The following is a 17,731-nucleotide window of genomic DNA, read 5'->3' on the forward strand; positions in this document are numbered from 1 at the left end:
TGAATCCTATAGTTTACCTCACCAAGCTTCTCCACCACCTCATACAGCCCTTGCTATTTGGCCAAGAACTTGCTCTCCACAGTAGGAATTAGCACAAGGACTCAGTCTCCCAGATGGAACTGCCTTACTCTGGCTGACCAGTTGTAGACCCTGGACTGAGCTTCTTGTGCCTGGAGGAGATGTCCTTTTACGATGGGCATCACCTTCGCAATCCTCTGCTTTATCAATGCCACATTTTTGCTGTAGGAACACCAACAGTAGTCTTTTATCATGAGACCAGCGGTGGGCTCTGCGTCTGGCGGTATGCACGCCTACACCACGTTCTCCTAAAGTACCTCTCTCCGCATGCCACGGCTGTGTTTCCCCCTTCATAGATTTATTTTGGCCCGCTGACTTCCGGGCTCATTCATCACATGAATTCCGTATATGTAACTGAAGAAGGTTCATGTTGATCCGAAACATTTTGAGTATACTGCAAAATAAATTCTTCTGTTCAAGCATCCCAAGTTGAGTGCTAAGTTTTATGTTGATTAAGTGACATTATTAAAGGCTTCGCTCAGAGTTAGATCCCTATGTTGAGCAGACCCAAAATTCTCACTGGTCACTCCTAACTGGAATGTTAGACTCAGGAGAGACTTCCTCCTCATCGCCCACAAGGACACAAAAGGGAAAACCATCTTCCTCTGGGCATGGTGATACCTTATTACGGTTCACTGGTTCCCTATTTGCACCAGCGAACTCAGAACCCTTACCCCGCAGATCCCAAAATAAACAAAAGTCCTGGCCTATAATAATAGTGTGTAACAAGTCCCAAACAATGCCATGGGACTCAGTACCATGGGCGATTTCAGTGTCCACTCTGGCCATAGGGTAGTCCTTAGCATCACCATGAATGCATCGCACGCTGACTTTTTTTCCCCAGGATCAGTTGGAGTGGAAGTGTGGCCCTCACAAGGGTCACTAGACTCCCGGTGTCTAGCAATGCCGTTACCTCCTGCCACGCTTGAGGCCTCTCGCTGGGTGGACAGTTCACACTGCAGACCAGATATGCATAATATGAACATCGGCATCCTATGCTGCAGTCATCTGATCAGGGGTCAGGGGACAACGGGCGGCTATATGACCTGGGCCATAGCACCTACATCAACCAATATCACCCGCAGGGACATTGGGCGCCACCTCCCCGGCCCCTTTCGGGGCTCCACCCCCTGTTGGGACCCCCAGTAGGGAGTGGGCTGCCTTCCCACAGAACCTTCAACCCCCTGGTATCTCTTGACCTGGCAATCAGCATTCTGGGGATTACCCTGGACAACTTAAGTCTGTACGGGCCTCAGCTGGGAGTGCACAGACTGGTCCATCACCCCCCGTTCTACCATCTGTGCAGGTATAGAGGACTCTGGCTGCAAACAGTTCTGGACCACGTGCAACAGGTCAAACATTTGGGAGCGAGGTAGTTTGTCCCGGTGATATGCCCAGCAGTGAACCCGCTGTGCCCTGAGAGTCCTTGTCACCCCCAAGCATGCAAAATCTCAGTTTTTAGCTTGCCATACTCTTTGGCATCCTGCAAAGCTAAATCATAGTACGCTTTCTGGAGTTCTCCAGTCAAGTATGGCGCCAGTACCTCTGCCCACTGCTCTGGCTGGAGTTTCTCCATCTCGGGGACCCTTTCAAACACTGTCAGGAAGACCTCAACATCATCCCTGGGAGTAATTTTCTGCAAAGCCTGTGTTACTACCTTCTGGTGTAGGCGTCATCAGCCGGACCTAGGGATAGGGCACTCGTCCTGCCCTGGATGACGGTTGCCAGAAGCTGCATCTGCTGCCGCTGCTCCTGCTAGCTCTGCTGGATCTGCTGTAATAACAGCCTATTGGTCTTTTGCTGGTGCTGCTATGACTGGACCAGGTATTTCAGCAGTACCTCCATTTTGTCTGGCAATGCTTGCTGGCTTGCAACAAAGTTAACCCAGGACATGCAGTCCTTCCTGTAGCAGTCGCATGTCTCTGCTGGGAACGCTGCCCACACGTCTCCACCACTTGCAAGGTTTTACTCACTCGGCTGCGGGTTGAAGTAAGCCCTGGAAGCAGTTTTTATGAAATGTTCCGTCAGGTTTATTAGCTCCATAAATCTGCTTAAGTTGAAGCGAATAATAGATGGCCTTCTGACGCACAAAATTAAAACATCAACTACGCAGCCTTTAGCCTCCTTACAGGGGGCATGGCCGGATCAGTGCTCACATGCACTGTAGTCGAGGGAGTGATTATCTCCTTGTGATAAAACCTTCACTGTAAGTAAACAGCACACAGCCTAATAAATGACTCATCACTGAACTCAATCTTTCTTATATGGATTCCCTATAAAACTGCTCATTACAAATATGAAGTCAGAAATTAGACATCATGTCCAAACTTTTTACAAAGTCTTCACATTGTTAGTTTTGATGTAACAAGGTGGCACGGGGTGGTAGTCGTGGGCGAGTTCACTAAGCAACAGTCAATGAGCACCCCAGCAACTTGTACATGAAAATATACATAAAGTCCCTTGTACTGCATGTGCAGCATGCACCACAGCACACTCACAGGCTCTGTCAGATTCCCCTCAGCTGCTGCCATGCCGGCTTCGCATTCATGAGCTCCGCAAATCACTTCAGAGACGAGCTATTTTTCCAAAACCTTAACTTTACTAGACAGCAGCATATTTATCATATAGACAGCACAGTTCAAACACAGAGACATCTTCTTATCTACATTCTTCACACAGACAGCACAAGTTAAACACAGAGGCATCTTCATATCTTTCCCTGCCATCCGGGCAGACTCGATTCTTCCTGTCTTTTCTGCCCATATCCTTGCAGCCACTATCTGTATCCTTGCAGCCTCTGTCTCGCTCTCGGTAAATCTCTGACCCACTATTGGACAATCCCTGTCCCTCTTCTAGACAATCTGTGTCCCACTCATGCTCCAGGCCCACCAGCTTCCTGCCATTTCCCTGGTCCGGCTGCGAGCTATAGGGTAATGGGCTCACCGGCTCAGCTGCCTCTTAACCCCAGCCACTAGCTTCCGATCCTTCCTTGGAATGGTTCTGTATAAGCTGGTGACCACCTGCATGATTCTCTGCCTGGAGTCCCCTTACTGCCATCTGCAGACTTATTCCCCACAGCCTGTTAAACTCTGCTCACGTGTCCTGCCCTTGGGCAAAGTACCTGGGTGTCTGACAGAACCAGCAAGTATCTGTCCTATACCTCCCTGCTCTGTGTTGCTCTGCTGTATGACTCCTCCCATCTACTTAACCCCTATGCTGCCTATACCTTACTACTCTTACATCTATCCTATGCTCTATCTCTATTGTGCCCCCTCTTTTCTATTCCCCCTATGGTCCTGCACTACTTACTAATCTATCTCTAAGCTAAAGCACATTACATCACATTACAGTACATGACAAATACTTTACAGTGCACCAATAGCAAAACATTAATAAAGTATCAGAGGGCCCCATGTGACACATGTGCCTGGTGTTCAGGAGAGAGGAAGCACATGAGGGTCCCTGCCACGTCCTTACATTGACATGAAGAATTAACCCTGCTGTTTTGTTCGCATTTACTATACACTTGTAGTGTTCCAGGTCACTATGACCCGGCTTATTAAACCTTGATTTTAGACACTCTAACTCCATTTTTTTTATACTTTTTGCTTACTAGACTGTTTGTGAACATGTTTGGTAGTAAAAAAAAAGAAAAATGAACTAGAAATCTTTTTTTTTTTTTTTTATTCTGAAAAAAACAGATCAATGAGCAAAACGAAAATAGAAAACTACACATATTTTGTAAAAAAAAACAAACAAAACAATCAAATCAAACATTTTGTGATAAAAAATTAAAGATAATAAACATTACATTGTGAATATATTTACATGATCATATAAATTTACGGATTCTTGCATGAAAAACAATACACATGATTTTTGCATAGAAATGTTTTACAGCCAGAACATGTTATACTCGTCTTGTTGTCACAAGTAGAAGGGCAATAGCTGCATCTTTTTCTTTTGATGCCGGAAGAGGCCATGGGGGTAGAAGCGCTTGTGGAGGACATGGCTTCACTGTCCTGGGCATGTTGATGGATGCTTTTTACCAGGCCTGCTGCTGCTTCTGTTCTTGGTGTAACTTTTCTGTTCTCAATATAAGGCCTAACTAGTGACTTCCCCAGTTCTTCTATAAATAGTCTTCTTTTATGGAGTTTGTTGGGGTTCCAATTGGGATTGATTTCCCTCCACAACACAAAAGAATTATAGGCTGACAAATCCAGAATGTTGTAAAAGAGAATCATTGGCCACCGATTTGATTTTCTTTTGCAGGAATATGTACCAATGAGTTGGTCTAATGTGTCTACACCACCTTTGGTTGCATTGTAGTCCAAGATCATATTTGGTTTTCTATCTTCCCCTGTACTTACTTCATTATCATGGTGGTTAGTACTCATTAGTATGACGTTTTTATTTTTTTTTGGCACATACACAACAACTGTTGTATTTGGAGTAAAGTAAAACATAGAGCTATGTACACTTCTTTTCCCCAAAATACCTTGTGGTAGTTCAGGTTTGTTTCTTCTGATCGTACCCAACATGGTAAGTTGTCGCTTTAGTAACATTTGCCCTAGTTGGTATGAAGTAAAAAAATTATCAAAAGTTACATTTTGACCTTTGAGACCATTCGTCAAATCAAGGACAACTCTCATCCCCTGATTTTTTTCAACTCTTTGTCCTGGTGTTTTGCCAGTATACACCTGTGCATTATAAAGGTAAGAGCTTGTGCTGTCACATAATGCCCATATTTTTATCCCGTACTTCGCCGGCTTGCTTGGTATATACTGACGAAATGGGCACCTACCACGAAATGAAACTAGTTGCTCATCAACGGTTACTGCTTCCCCAACGTTGTACAATTTTGGCAGAATTTCTACCCATTTGTCCCAAATGACTCTAATGGGGGCAAGCTTATCTATACATCTGCGTTCATTTCGATCTATTTTATTATCAAAACGCAATACCCGACAAATGACGTGAAACCTTTGAAGGGACATAGTTCCTCTAAATATTGGTCGACCGCTGTCAGCATTCCATAAAGATTTAGTAGATTCTCCGTATAACCTGTATACGCCTGCTAAGAGCAGCAGACCAATAAAAGCATTTAGAGCACTCAGGTCTAAATTGTTCCATTTCTCACCGTACACTCGGTGTCCTTCAATGTTACTCATTTGTATGATAATATTTTGGATATTCACATTTATGAATAATGCAAATGCAGATTCAATATTGGATATTCGTGAAATTGCATATCTGGTAGGGCCAGGACTAGCACTTATTATATTTGCAGAGGATCTTCTGCCAGCCTGATCAGGAGGCTGCAAATTCCACCTTATTTCCTTATTTTTAGAAAGGATTTCTTCCGTCTGATTTGTATGGGGATCAGATTCCTCATCAGTTTCTATTTCCGAGGTTTCTACACTTTTTTCCACCTCACTAATGTGGTCCTCTTCACTCACGTCTTCCACTGGAATGTCATCTGAATCAGAGTTATCCATGAACTCCTCTAATTCAGCTTCACGCCATTTGCTTCGAAGCATCATTTTGAAATCATGTGGTAGACAACACTGTAATAAAAAAAACCTTTGTAAGTAAACAATAATAATAAAGTCTGAGAAAAAAACAGCTTCAAAAACAATAAGAGCTTCTATACTACATCAAAGCATACCAGTAGTGTTGAGCGATACTTTCCGATATCGGAAAGTATCGGTATCGGAAAGTATCGGCCGATACCGTCACAGTATCGGAATCCAATCCGATACCGATACCCGATCCCAATGCAAGTCAATGGGACGAAAATATCGGAATTAAAATAAACCCTTTCTTTCCTTGTAGGTTAATTCTACATGAAGGAAAACAACTAAGAATAATGTAGGATGTATTGGGGGAGGTGGCGGAGACATTAAAGGCACAGGGGTTTATCCCAATCAAATAGAATAGCAGTATTTTTAATTTTTTTATGACGTTCGGCGTTAGAAAGAATTTGACTATGTTAATTTTTTATTTATTTTGTCAGATATTGATGTTTCACTACTTCCACGCCCTTCACCCTATTTTTTACTTCTCCCACACTTTCTTCTTCATTATCCTCATCATCAGCTTCTGTGACATCAACTTCTTCACCTTATTCATCTTCTTCTTTTCTACGTATATATATATATTTTTTTTTACATTGTTCATATTCTTTTTATTTAACTATTATCTTTTTTATATTCAACTTCTTCATCATATTCTTATTTGTGACAGGCATTCCCGTAGTTGTTATCTATAAAAGTTTGAAGATTACACCTTCCGTTCTGCCTGTCACAAAACAGTTACATTTGTCCGCGTTCAGTTTGGCCTGCAGCATCAGGCTTTATCCAGGGGCACCACGAGGAGGAACGGACTCACCCCCATACACTGCTTAGTCTTCTTCTGCTTATAATTTAGATAATATCTTTTGCTCTGATATTTAGTCTTATGCTTAATGTTCTTCTGCTCTTTGTTCTGCAGCCTCTTGTTCTTCTGCTTCTCGGTCTTCCAGGTTGTCGTCGTCATCTCCAGGGTCGTCATCTCCAGGGTCGTCATCTCCAGGGTCGTCGTCATCGGGGTCGTCGTCATCGGGGTCGTCATCATCGGGGTCGTCTTCAGGGTCATCGTCTCCAGGGTCGTCGTCATCTCGGTGGTTGTCGTCTCTGGTGTCGTCATCATCTTAGGGGTGGTCTTCCGGGTCATCGTCTTTCGGGTCTTGAACTTGGAAATGTAGCAGAAGGTACAAGAAGGCTGAGAAAATGCCGAGAAACAGCTGATGGAACTGGAACTCGGATGGCTACCCGAAGGTCCAAGAGCCAATGGAACTACCGAGGACCAGCTGACGTTACTGGAACCCGGTTACTAAGCAGGAGGTACCCGTGCCTGAAAGCACTACCAAGGACCACCTGACGTTGGTGGAACTCGGATACCCAGAGGGAGGCACCTAAGCCAAAGGCTCTGCCCGGAACCAGCTGACGGTACTGGAACCAGGATGGGGAGCAGAAGGTACAAGAGCAAAAGACACTGCCGAGAACCAGCTGACGGTACTGGAACCCGGATGGGTAGCCGAAGGTCCAAGAGCCAATGGAACTACCGAGGACCAGCTGACGTTACTGGAACCCGGTTACTAAGCAGGAGGTACCCGTGCCTGAAAGCACTACCAAGGACCACCTGACGTTGGTGGAACTCGGATACCCAGAGGGAGGCACCTAAGCCAAAGGCTCTGCCCGGAACCAGCTGACGGTACTGGAACCAGGATGGGGAGCAGAAGGTACAAGAGCAAAAGACACTGCCGAGAACCAGCTGACGGTACTGGAACCCGGATGGGGACCTATTCAAGCTTGTCTTCCTAGGGCCCCAACTGGCGGTGTGTTAGAGCCCAGGAACAGCAGGAGGAGGAGCAGGGGGAGGGGAGTGTAGGCCGAAGCCTGCACAGGCGGCAGCTTTGGGTGTGTTGTGTCTGCGTGGCTTTTGCAGGACACGTTGCCGGCTACACAGCAGGGGAACAGCTGGCGGTGCTGGACCCCACTGACACATTGGCGAGGTGTTTGGCTCTGTGCAGCCAGCACTTCCGGACAGCAACTAGCGTTGTTGGAGCCCGGGCTCTGCAGGTGGAGCAGAGTGTAGGCCGAAGCCTAATTGAACCGATTTCAAAAGTCACCTTTAACCCCCCCTCAGGGGTTACAAAGTAGAAGAGCCACAGCTTATGCAGCAGCAGTGCTGCGCAAGTCAAAGGTTGCTCTTCTAATTTTTCTCCTTGCACACGCTGAATGGAACACGTATAACATTTAGCCCTTTATACAGTCAAACTGTGTAATGGAGGCGAGAGTTCCCTTTGTAATGAGACGCAGCACAGGTGTCAAGAATCCCACCTTGGTGCTGGGTGCAGCCTCCCGAGCGTTGTTATTTGCTGTACAGGAGTCTGCGCTGTCGTGTTATCCCCTGGCCTAGCGCCGTTAGCGCTGCCCATCTTCTGGCATCATGTAATGTCGGCCGGTGCGGTTCGCGATGCCCCTGAATCCCAGCCCCGCAGTGTCTTAACATTGTTAAAACACTGCGGGGCTGGGATTCAGGGCCTGGCGCAGCACATATGTTCGCCTCTCACACTCGGGTCCTTACACCCGCTTCAGACTGTGCGGCGTCATCTGATCCCTTATCGCATGCCACGGCCATGAAGCCGCACAGTCCGAAGAAGGCGGAAGGAGAGGAGGGACAGGCGAACTGATGCACTGATCCTGCCCATGAATCGCACCCTCGCAGTCCCAATAAATAAGACACCGAGGGGCGTTGTGTGGGTCAGGGCGGCTGCAGAGGCGCAGCCAGCCAAACAATGATGCCAGAAGACGGGCAGCGCTACCAAGGGGGTTGCAGCGTGTCATTACAAAGGAAAGTCACACCACCGGGACGGTTAAATGGTCACACAGAGGACACATTTCAGACGTGTTTTCAGTTCCACATGTGCGAGGAGAATACGTTTCTGAGCCACCTTGCACACATGCAGCATTACCGCTGTACAAGGTGGCTGGATAACGTAAAAACGCCTGGGGGAGGGGGGACAGGTTCCCTTCAATTTCAGTTCTTGTGTCTGCGTGGCTTTTGCAGGACACGTTGCCGGCTGCACAGCAGGGGAACAGCTGGCGGTGCTGGACCCCACTGACACATTGGCTGGTGTTTTTCTCTGTGCAGCTAGCACATCTGGGCCCCAACTGGCGGTGTGTTAGAGCCCAGGGACAGCAGGAGGAGGAGCAGGAGGAGGAGGAGCAGGGGGAGGGGAGTGTAGGCCGAAGCCTGCACAGGCGGCAGCTTTGGGTGTGTTGTGTCTGCGTGGCTTTTGCAGGACACGTTGCCGGCTACACAGCAGGGGAACAGCTGGCGGTGCTGGACCCCACTGACACATTGGCGAGGTGTTTGGCTCTGTGCAGCCAGCACTTCCGGACAGCAACTAGCGTTGTTGGAGCCCGGGCTCTGCAGGTGGAGCAGAGTGTAGGCCGAAGCCTAATTGAACCGATTTCAAAAGTCACCTTTAACCCCCCCTCAGGGGTTACAAAGTAGAAGAGCCACAGCTTATGCAGCAGCAGTGCTGCGCAAGTCAAAGGTTGCTCTTGTAATTTTTCTCCTTGCACACGCTGAATGGAACACGTATAACATTTAGCCCTTTATACAGTCAAACTGTGTAATGGAGGCGAGAGTTCCCTTTGTAATGAGACGCAGCACAGGTGTCAAGAATCCCACCTTGGTGCTGGGTGCAGCCTCCCGAGCGTTGTTATTTGCTGTACAGGAGTCTGCGCTGTCGTGTTATCCCCTGGCCTAGCGCCGTTAGCGCTGCCCATCTTCTGGCATCATGTAATGTCGGCCGGTGCGGTTCGCGATGCCCCTGAATCCCAGCCCCGCAGTGTCTTAACATTGTTAAAACACTGCGGGGCTGGGATTCAGGGCCTGGCGCAGCACATATGTTCGCCTCTCACACTCGGGTCCTTACACCCGCTTCAGACTGTGCGGCGTCATCTGATCCCTTATCGCATGCCACGGCCATGAAGCCGCACAGTCCGAAGAAGGCGGAAGGAGAGGAGGGACAGGCGAACTGATGCACTGATCCTGCCCATGAATCGCACCCTCGCAGTCCCAATAAATAAGACACCGAGGGGCGTTGTGTGGGTCAGGGCGGCTGCAGAGGCGCAGCCAGCCAAACAATGATGCCAGAAGACGGGCAGCGCTACCAAGGGGGTTGCAGCGTGTCATTACAAAGGAAAGTCACACCACCGGGACGGTTAAATGGTCACACAGAGGACACATTTCAGACGTGTTTTCAGTTCCACATGTGCGAGGAGAATACGTTTCTGAGCCACCTTGCACACATGCAGCATTACCGCTGTACAAGGTGGCTGGATAACGTAAAAACGCCTGGGGGAGGGGGGACAGGTTCCCTTCAATTTCAGTTCTTGTGTCTGCGTGGCTTTTGCAGGACACGTTGCCGGCTGCACAGCAGGGGAACAGCTGGCGGTGCTGGACCCCACTGACACATTGGCTGGTGTTTTTCTCTGTGCAGCTAGCACATCTGGGCCCCAACTGGCGGTGTGTTAGAGCCCAGGGACAGCAGGAGGAGGAGCAGGAGGAGGAGGAGCAGGGGGAGGGGAGTGTAGGCCGAAGCCTGCACAGGCGGCAGCTTTGGGTGTGTTGTGTCTGCGTGGCTTTTGCAGGACACGTTGCCGGCTACACAGCAGGGGAACAGCTGGCGGTGCTGGACCCCACTGACACATTGGCGAGGTGTTTGGCTCTGTGCAGCCAGCACTTCCGGACAGCAACTAGCGTTGTTGGAGCCCGGGCTCTGCAGGTGGAGCAGAGTGTAGGCCGAAGCCTAATTGAACCGATTTCAAAAGTCACCTTTAACCCCCCCTCAGGGGTTACAAAGTAGAAGAGCCACAGCTTATGCAGCAGCAGTGCTGCGCAAGTCAAAGGTTGCTCTTGTAATTTTTCTCCTTGCACACGCTGAATGGAACACGTATAACATTTAGCCCTTTATACAGTCAAACTGTGTAATGGAGGCGAGAGTTCCCTTTGTAATGAGACGCAGCACAGGTGTCAAGAATCCCACCTTGGTGCTGGGTGCAGCCTCCCGAGCGTTGTTATTTGCTGTACAGGAGTCTGCGCTGTCGTGTTATCCCCTGGCCTAGCGCCGTTAGCGCTGCCCATCTTCTGGCATCATGTAATGTCGGCCGGTGCGGTTCGCGATGCCCCTGAATCCCAGCCCCGCAGTGTCTTAACATTGTTAAAACACTGCGGGGCTGGGATTCAGGGCCTGGCGCAGCACATATGTTCGCCTCTCACACTCGGGTCCTTACACCCGCTTCAGACTGTGCGGCGTCATCTGATCCCTTATCGCATGCCACGGCCATGAAGCCGCACAGTCCGAAGAAGGCGGAAGGAGAGGAGGGACAGGCGAACTGATGCACTGATCCTGCCCATGAATCGCACCCTCGCAGTCCCAATAAATAAGACACCGAGGGGCGTTGTGTGGGTCAGGGCGGCTGCAGAGGCGCAGCCAGCCAAACAATGATGCCAGAAGACGGGCAGCGCTACCAAGGGGGTTGCAGCGTGTCATTACAAAGGAAAGTCACACCACCGGGACGGTTAAATGGTCACACAGAGGACACATTTCAGACGTGTTTTCAGTTCCACATGTGCGAGGAGAATACGTTTCTGAGCCACCTTGCACACATGCAGCATTACCGCTGTACAAGGTGGCTGGATAACGTAAAAACGCCTGGGGGAGGGGGGACAGGTTCCCTTCAATTTCAGTTCTTGTGTCTGCGTGGCTTTTGCAGGACACGTTGCCGGCTGCACAGCAGGGGAACAGCTGGCGGTGCTGGACCCCACTGACACATTGGCTGGTGTTTTTCTCTGTGCAGCTAGCACATCTGGGCCCCAACTGGCGGTGTGTTAGAGCCCAGGGACAGCAGGAGGAGGAGCAGGAGGAGGAGGAGCAGGGGGAGGGGAGTGTAGGCCGAAGCCTGCACAGGCGGCAGCTTTGGGTGTGTTGTGTCTGCGTGGCTTTTGCAGGACACGTTGCCGGCTACACAGCAGGGGAACAGCTGGCGGTGCTGGACCCCACTGACACATTGGCGAGGTGTTTGGCTCTGTGCAGCCAGCACTTCCGGACAGCAACTAGCGTTGTTGGAGCCCGGGCTCTGCAGGTGGAGCAGAGTGTAGGCCGAAGCCTAATTGAACCGATTTCAAAAGTCACCTTTAACCCCCCCTCAGGGGTTACAAAGTAGAAGAGCCACAGCTTATGCAGCAGCAGTGCTGCGCAAGTCAAAGGTTGCTCTTGTAATTTTTCTCCTTGCACACGCTGAATGGAACACGTATAACATTTAGCCCTTTATACAGTCAAACTGTGTAATGGAGGCGAGAGTTCCCTTTGTAATGAGACGCAGCACAGGTGTCAAGAATCCCACCTTGGTGCTGGGTGCAGCCTCCCGAGCGTTGTTATTTGCTGTACAGGAGTCTGCGCTGTCGTGTTATCCCCTGGCCTAGCGCCGTTAGCGCTGCCCATCTTCTGGCATCATGTAATGTCGGCCGGTGCGGTTCGCGATGCCCCTGAATCCCAGCCCCGCAGTGTCTTAACATTGTTAAAACACTGCGGGGCTGGGATTCAGGGCCTGGCGCAGCACATATGTTCGCCTCTCACACTCGGGTCCTTACACCCGCTTCAGACTGTGCGGCGTCATCTGATCCCTTATCGCATGCCACGGCCATGAAGCCGCACAGTCCGAAGAAGGCGGAAGGAGAGGAGGGACAGGCGAACTGATGCACTGATCCTGCCCATGAATCGCACCCTCGCAGTCCCAATAAATAAGACACCGAGGGGCGTTGTGTGGGTCAGGGCGGCTGCAGAGGCGCAGCCAGCCAAACAATGATGCCAGAAGACGGGCAGCGCTACCAAGGGGGTTGCAGCGTGTCATTACAAAGGAAAGTCACACCACCGGGACGGTTAAATGGTCACACAGAGGACACATTTCAGACGTGTTTTCAGTTCCACATGTGCGAGGAGAATACGTTTCTGAGCCACCTTGCACACATGCAGCATTACCGCTGTACAAGGTGGCTGGATAACGTAAAAACGCCTGGGGGAGGGGGGACAGGTTCCCTTCAATTTCAGTTCTTGTGTCTGCGTGGCTTTTGCAGGACACGTTGCCGGCTGCACAGCAGGGGAACAGCTGGCGGTGCTGGACCCCACTGACACATTGGCTGGTGTTTTTCTCTGTGCAGCTAGCACATCTGGGCCCCAACTGGCGGTGTGTTAGAGCCCAGGGACAGCAGGAGGAGGAGCAGGAGGAGGAGGAGCAGGGGGAGGGGAGTGTAGGCCGAAGCCTGCACAGGCGGCAGCTTTGGGTGTGTTGTGTCTGCGTGGCTTTTGCAGGACACGTTGCCGGCTACACAGCAGGGGAACAGCTGGCGGTGCTGGACCCCACTGACACATTGGCGAGGTGTTTGGCTCTGTGCAGCCAGCACTTCCGGACAGCAACTAGCGTTGTTGGAGCCCGGGCTCTGCAGGTGGAGCAGAGTGTAGGCCGAAGCCTAATTGAACCGATTTCAAAAGTCACCTTTAACCCCCCCTCAGGGGTTACAAAGTAGAAGAGCCACAGCTTATGCAGCAGCAGTGCTGCGCAAGTCAAAGGTTGCTCTTGTAATTTTTCTCCTTGCACACGCTGAATGGAACACGTATAACATTTAGCCCTTTATACAGTCAAACTGTGTAATGGAGGCGAGAGTTCCCTTTGTAATGAGACGCAGCACAGGTGTCAAGAATCCCACCTTGGTGCTGGGTGCAGCCTCCCGAGCGTTGTTATTTGCTGTACAGGAGTCTGCGCTGTCGTGTTATCCCCTGGCCTAGCGCCGTTAGCGCTGCCCATCTTCTGGCATCATGTAATGTCGGCCGGTGCGGTTCGCGATGCCCCTGAATCCCAGCCCCGCAGTGTCTTAACATTGTTAAAACACTGCGGGGCTGGGATTCAGGGCCTGGCGCAGCACATATGTTCGCCTCTCACACTCGGGTCCTTACACCCGCTTCAGACTGTGCGGCGTCATCTGATCCCTTATCGCATGCCACGGCCATGAAGCCGCACAGTCCGAAGAAGGCGGAAGGAGAGGAGGGACAGGCGAACTGATGCACTGATCCTGCCCATGAATCGCACCCTCGCAGTCCCAATAAATAAGACACCGAGGGGCGTTGTGTGGGTCAGGGCGGCTGCAGAGGCGCAGCCAGCCAAACAATGATGCCAGAAGACGGGCAGCGCTACCAAGGGGGTTGCAGCGTGTCATTACAAAGGAAAGTCACACCACCGGGACGGTTAAATGGTCACACAGAGGACACATTTCAGACGTGTTTTCAGTTCCACATGTGCGAGGAGAATACGTTTCTGAGCCACCTTGCACACATGCAGCATTACCGCTGTACAAGGTGGCTGGATAACGTAAAAACGCCTGGGGGAGGGGGGACAGGTTCCCTTCAATTTCAGTTCTTGTGTCTGCGTGGCGGTCGCAGGACACGTTGCCGGCTGCACAGCAGGGGAACAGCTGGCGGTGCTGAACCCCACTGACACATTGGCTGGTGTTTTTCTCTGTGCAGCTAGCACATCTGGGCAAAAACTGGCGGTGTTAGAGCCCAGGGTCAGCAGGAGGAGCAGGGGGAGCGGAGTGTAGGCCGAAGCCTGCACTCGAGCAAGTTGAAAGGAAACCTTTAACCCCCCCCCCCCCCAGGCGTTTGTAGCTGAAAGAGCCATTGTGTACAGCACTAATGCTGGAAAAGGTAAACTTAGCTCTTTTAATTATGGTCCTTGTACATGCGGAACCTAACATTTATGAAATGTGTCTCCTCACAGCGTTAAACCGTCCGGTAGGTGGAACTTTCCTTTGTCGTGTGACGCAGCACAGCCATCATTTTTACCCCCTTGGCGCCGTGCGCCGCCTCCTCAGCGTTGTTTGAATCTGTCCCGGAGCCTGCGCTGTTAGGTTAGCCCTTGGCCATGCACACATGTTGCGCTGCCCGTCTTCTGACCTCATTTGGTGTCAGGCTGGCTGCGCCTGTGCGGGTGCGCTGGCCGAGATCCCGCCTCGCAGTGTCGTCTAATGTAATCCCACCGCGGGCCTGTGATCCGTGCCCGTGCGCAGTGCATATCCTCTCCTCTCACTCCCCTCCCTACGGCTTTTTCAGACTGTGCGGTGTCACGGCCGTGGCATGCTATTAGGGACCAGCTGACATCGCACAGTCTGAAGAAGCCGTAGGGAGGGGAGTGAGAGGAGAGGATATGCACTGCGCACGGGCACGGATCACAGGCCCGCGGTGGGATTACATTAGACGACACTGCGAGGCGGGATCTCGGCCAGCGCACCCGCACAGGCGCAGCCAGCCTGACACCAAATGAGGTCAGAAGACGGGCAGCGCAACATGTGTGCATGGCCAAGGGCTAACCTAACAGCGCAGGCTCCGGGACAGATTCAAACAACGCTGAGGAGGGGGCGCACGGCGCCAAGGGGGTAAAAATGATGGCTGTGCTGCGTCACACGACAAAGGAAAGTTCCACCTACCGGACGGTTTAACGCTGTGTGGGGACACATTTCATAAGTGTTTGGTTCAGCATGTGCAAGGAGCATCACGAAAAGAGGCACTTTTTCCCTTTGCATCATTACTGCTGCACAAGGTGGCTCCTTCAGTAACAAACGCCTGGGGGGGGGGGGGGGGCAGGTTCCCTTACATTTAACTTGTTGTGTCTGCGTGGCGGTCGCAGTACACGTTGCCGTATACACAGCAGGGGAACAGCTGGCGGTGCTGAACCCCACTAACACATTGGCGAGGTGTTTGGCTCTGTGCGTACAGCACTTCTGGACGGCAACTAGCGGTGTTGGAGCCCAGGGACAGGTGGAGGAGGAGGAGGTTGGAGGAGGTTGGAGGAGGTAGGAGGGATTGCCACACACACAGCAGGGGAACAGCTGACGTTACTGAACCCCAATAACAGAGGAGGGACTGTTGACTGTGCGTACAGCACTTCTGGACGGCAACTGGCGGTGTTGGAGCCCAGGGACAGGTGGAGGAGGAGGAGGTTGGAGGAGGTTGGAGGAGGTAGGAGGGATTGCCACACACACAGCAGGGGAACAGCTGACGTTACTGAACCCCAATAACAGAGGAGGGACTGTTGACTGTGCGTACAGCACTTCTGGACGGCAACTGGCGGTGTTGGAGCCCAGGGACAGGTGGAGGAGGAGGAGGTTGGAGGAGGTTGGAGGAGGTAGGAGGGATTGCCACACACACAGCAGGGGAACAGCTGACGTTACTGAACCCCAATAACAGAGGAGGGACTGTTGACTGTGCGTACAGCACTTCTGGACGGCAACTGGCGGTGTTGGAGCCCAGGGACAGGTGGAGGAGGAGGAGGTTGGAGGAGGTAGGAGGAGGTAGGAGGGATTGCCACACACACAGCAGGGGAACAGCTGACGTTACTGAACCCCAATAACAGAGGAGGGACTGTTGACTGTGCGTACAGCACTTCTGGACGGCAACTGGCGGTGTTGGAGCCCAGGGACAGGTGGAGGAGGAGGAGGTTGGAGGAGGTTGGAGGAGGTAGGAGGGATTGCCACACACACAGCAGGGGAACAGCTGACGTTACTGAACCCCAATAACAGAGGAGGGACTGTTGACTGTGCGTACAGCACTTCTGGACGGCAACTGGCGGTGTTGGAGCCCAGGGACAGGTGGAGGAGGAGGAGGTTGGAGGAGGTTGGAGGAGGTAGGAGGGATTGCCACACACACAGCAGGGGAACAGCTGACGTTACTGAACCCCAATAACAGAGGAGGGACTGTTGACTGTGCGTACAGCACTTCTGGACGGCAACTGGCGGTGTTGGAGCCCAGGGACAGGTGGAGGAGGAGGAGGTTGGAGGAGGTTGGAGGAGGTAGGAGGGATTGCCACACACACAGCAGGGGAACAGCTGACGTTACTGAACCCCAATAACAGAGGAGGGACTGTTGACTGTGCGTACAGCACTTCTGGACGGCAACTGGCGGTGTTGGAGCCCAGGGACAGGTGGAGGAGGAGGAGGTTGGAGGAGGTTGGAGGAGGTAGGAGGGATTGCCACACACACAGCAGGGGAACAGCTGACGTTACTGAACCCCAATAACAGAGGAGGGACTGTTGACTGTGCGTACAGCACTTCTGGACGGCAACTGGCGGTGTTGGAGCCCAGGGACAGGTGGAGGAGGAGGAGGTTGGAGGAGGTTGGAGGAGGTAGGAGGGATTGCCACACACACAGCAGGGGAACAGCTGACGTTACTGAACCCCAATAACAGAGGAGGGACTGTTGACTGTGCGTACAGCACTTCTGGACGGCAACTGGCGGTGTTGGAGCCCAGGGACAGGTGGAGGAGGAGGAGGTTGGAGGAGGTTGGAGGAGGTAGGAGGGATTGCCACACACACAGCAGGGGAACAGCTGACGTTACTGAACCCCAATAACAGAGGAGGGACTGTTGACTGTGCGTACAGCACTTCTGGACGGCAACTGGCGGTGTTGGAGCCCAGGGACAGGTGGAGGAGGAGGAGGTTGGAGGAGGTTGGAGGAGGTAGGAGGGATTGCCACACACACAGCAGGGGAACAGCTGACGTTACTGAACCCCAATAACAGAGGAGGGACTGTTGACTGTGCGTACAGCACTTCTGGACGGCAACTGGCGGTGTTGGAGCCCAGGGACAGGTGGAGGAGGAGGAGGTTGGAGGAGGTTGGAGGAGGTAGGAGGGATTGCCACACACACAGCAGGGGAACAGCTGACGTTACTGAACCCCAATAACAGAGGAGGGACTGTTGACTGTGCGTACAGCACTTCTGGACGGCAACTGGCGGTGTTGGAGCCCAGGGACAGGTGGAGGAGGAGGAGGTTGGAGGAGGTTGGAGGAGGTAGGAGGGATTGCCACACACACAGCAGGGGAACAGCTGACGTTACTGAACCCCAATAACAGAGGAGGGACTGTTGACTGTGCGTACAGCACTTCTGGACGGCAACTGGCGGTGTTGGAGCCCAGGGACAGGTGGAGGAGGAGGAGGTTGGAGGAGGTTGGAGGAGGTAGGAGGGATTGCCACACACACAGCAGGGGAA

Source organism: Ranitomeya variabilis, chromosome 1, assembly GCF_051348905.1.
Source record: "Ranitomeya variabilis isolate aRanVar5 chromosome 1, aRanVar5.hap1, whole genome shotgun sequence".
In the NCBI taxonomy this organism is placed as follows: domain Eukaryota; kingdom Metazoa; phylum Chordata; class Amphibia; order Anura; family Dendrobatidae; genus Ranitomeya; species Ranitomeya variabilis.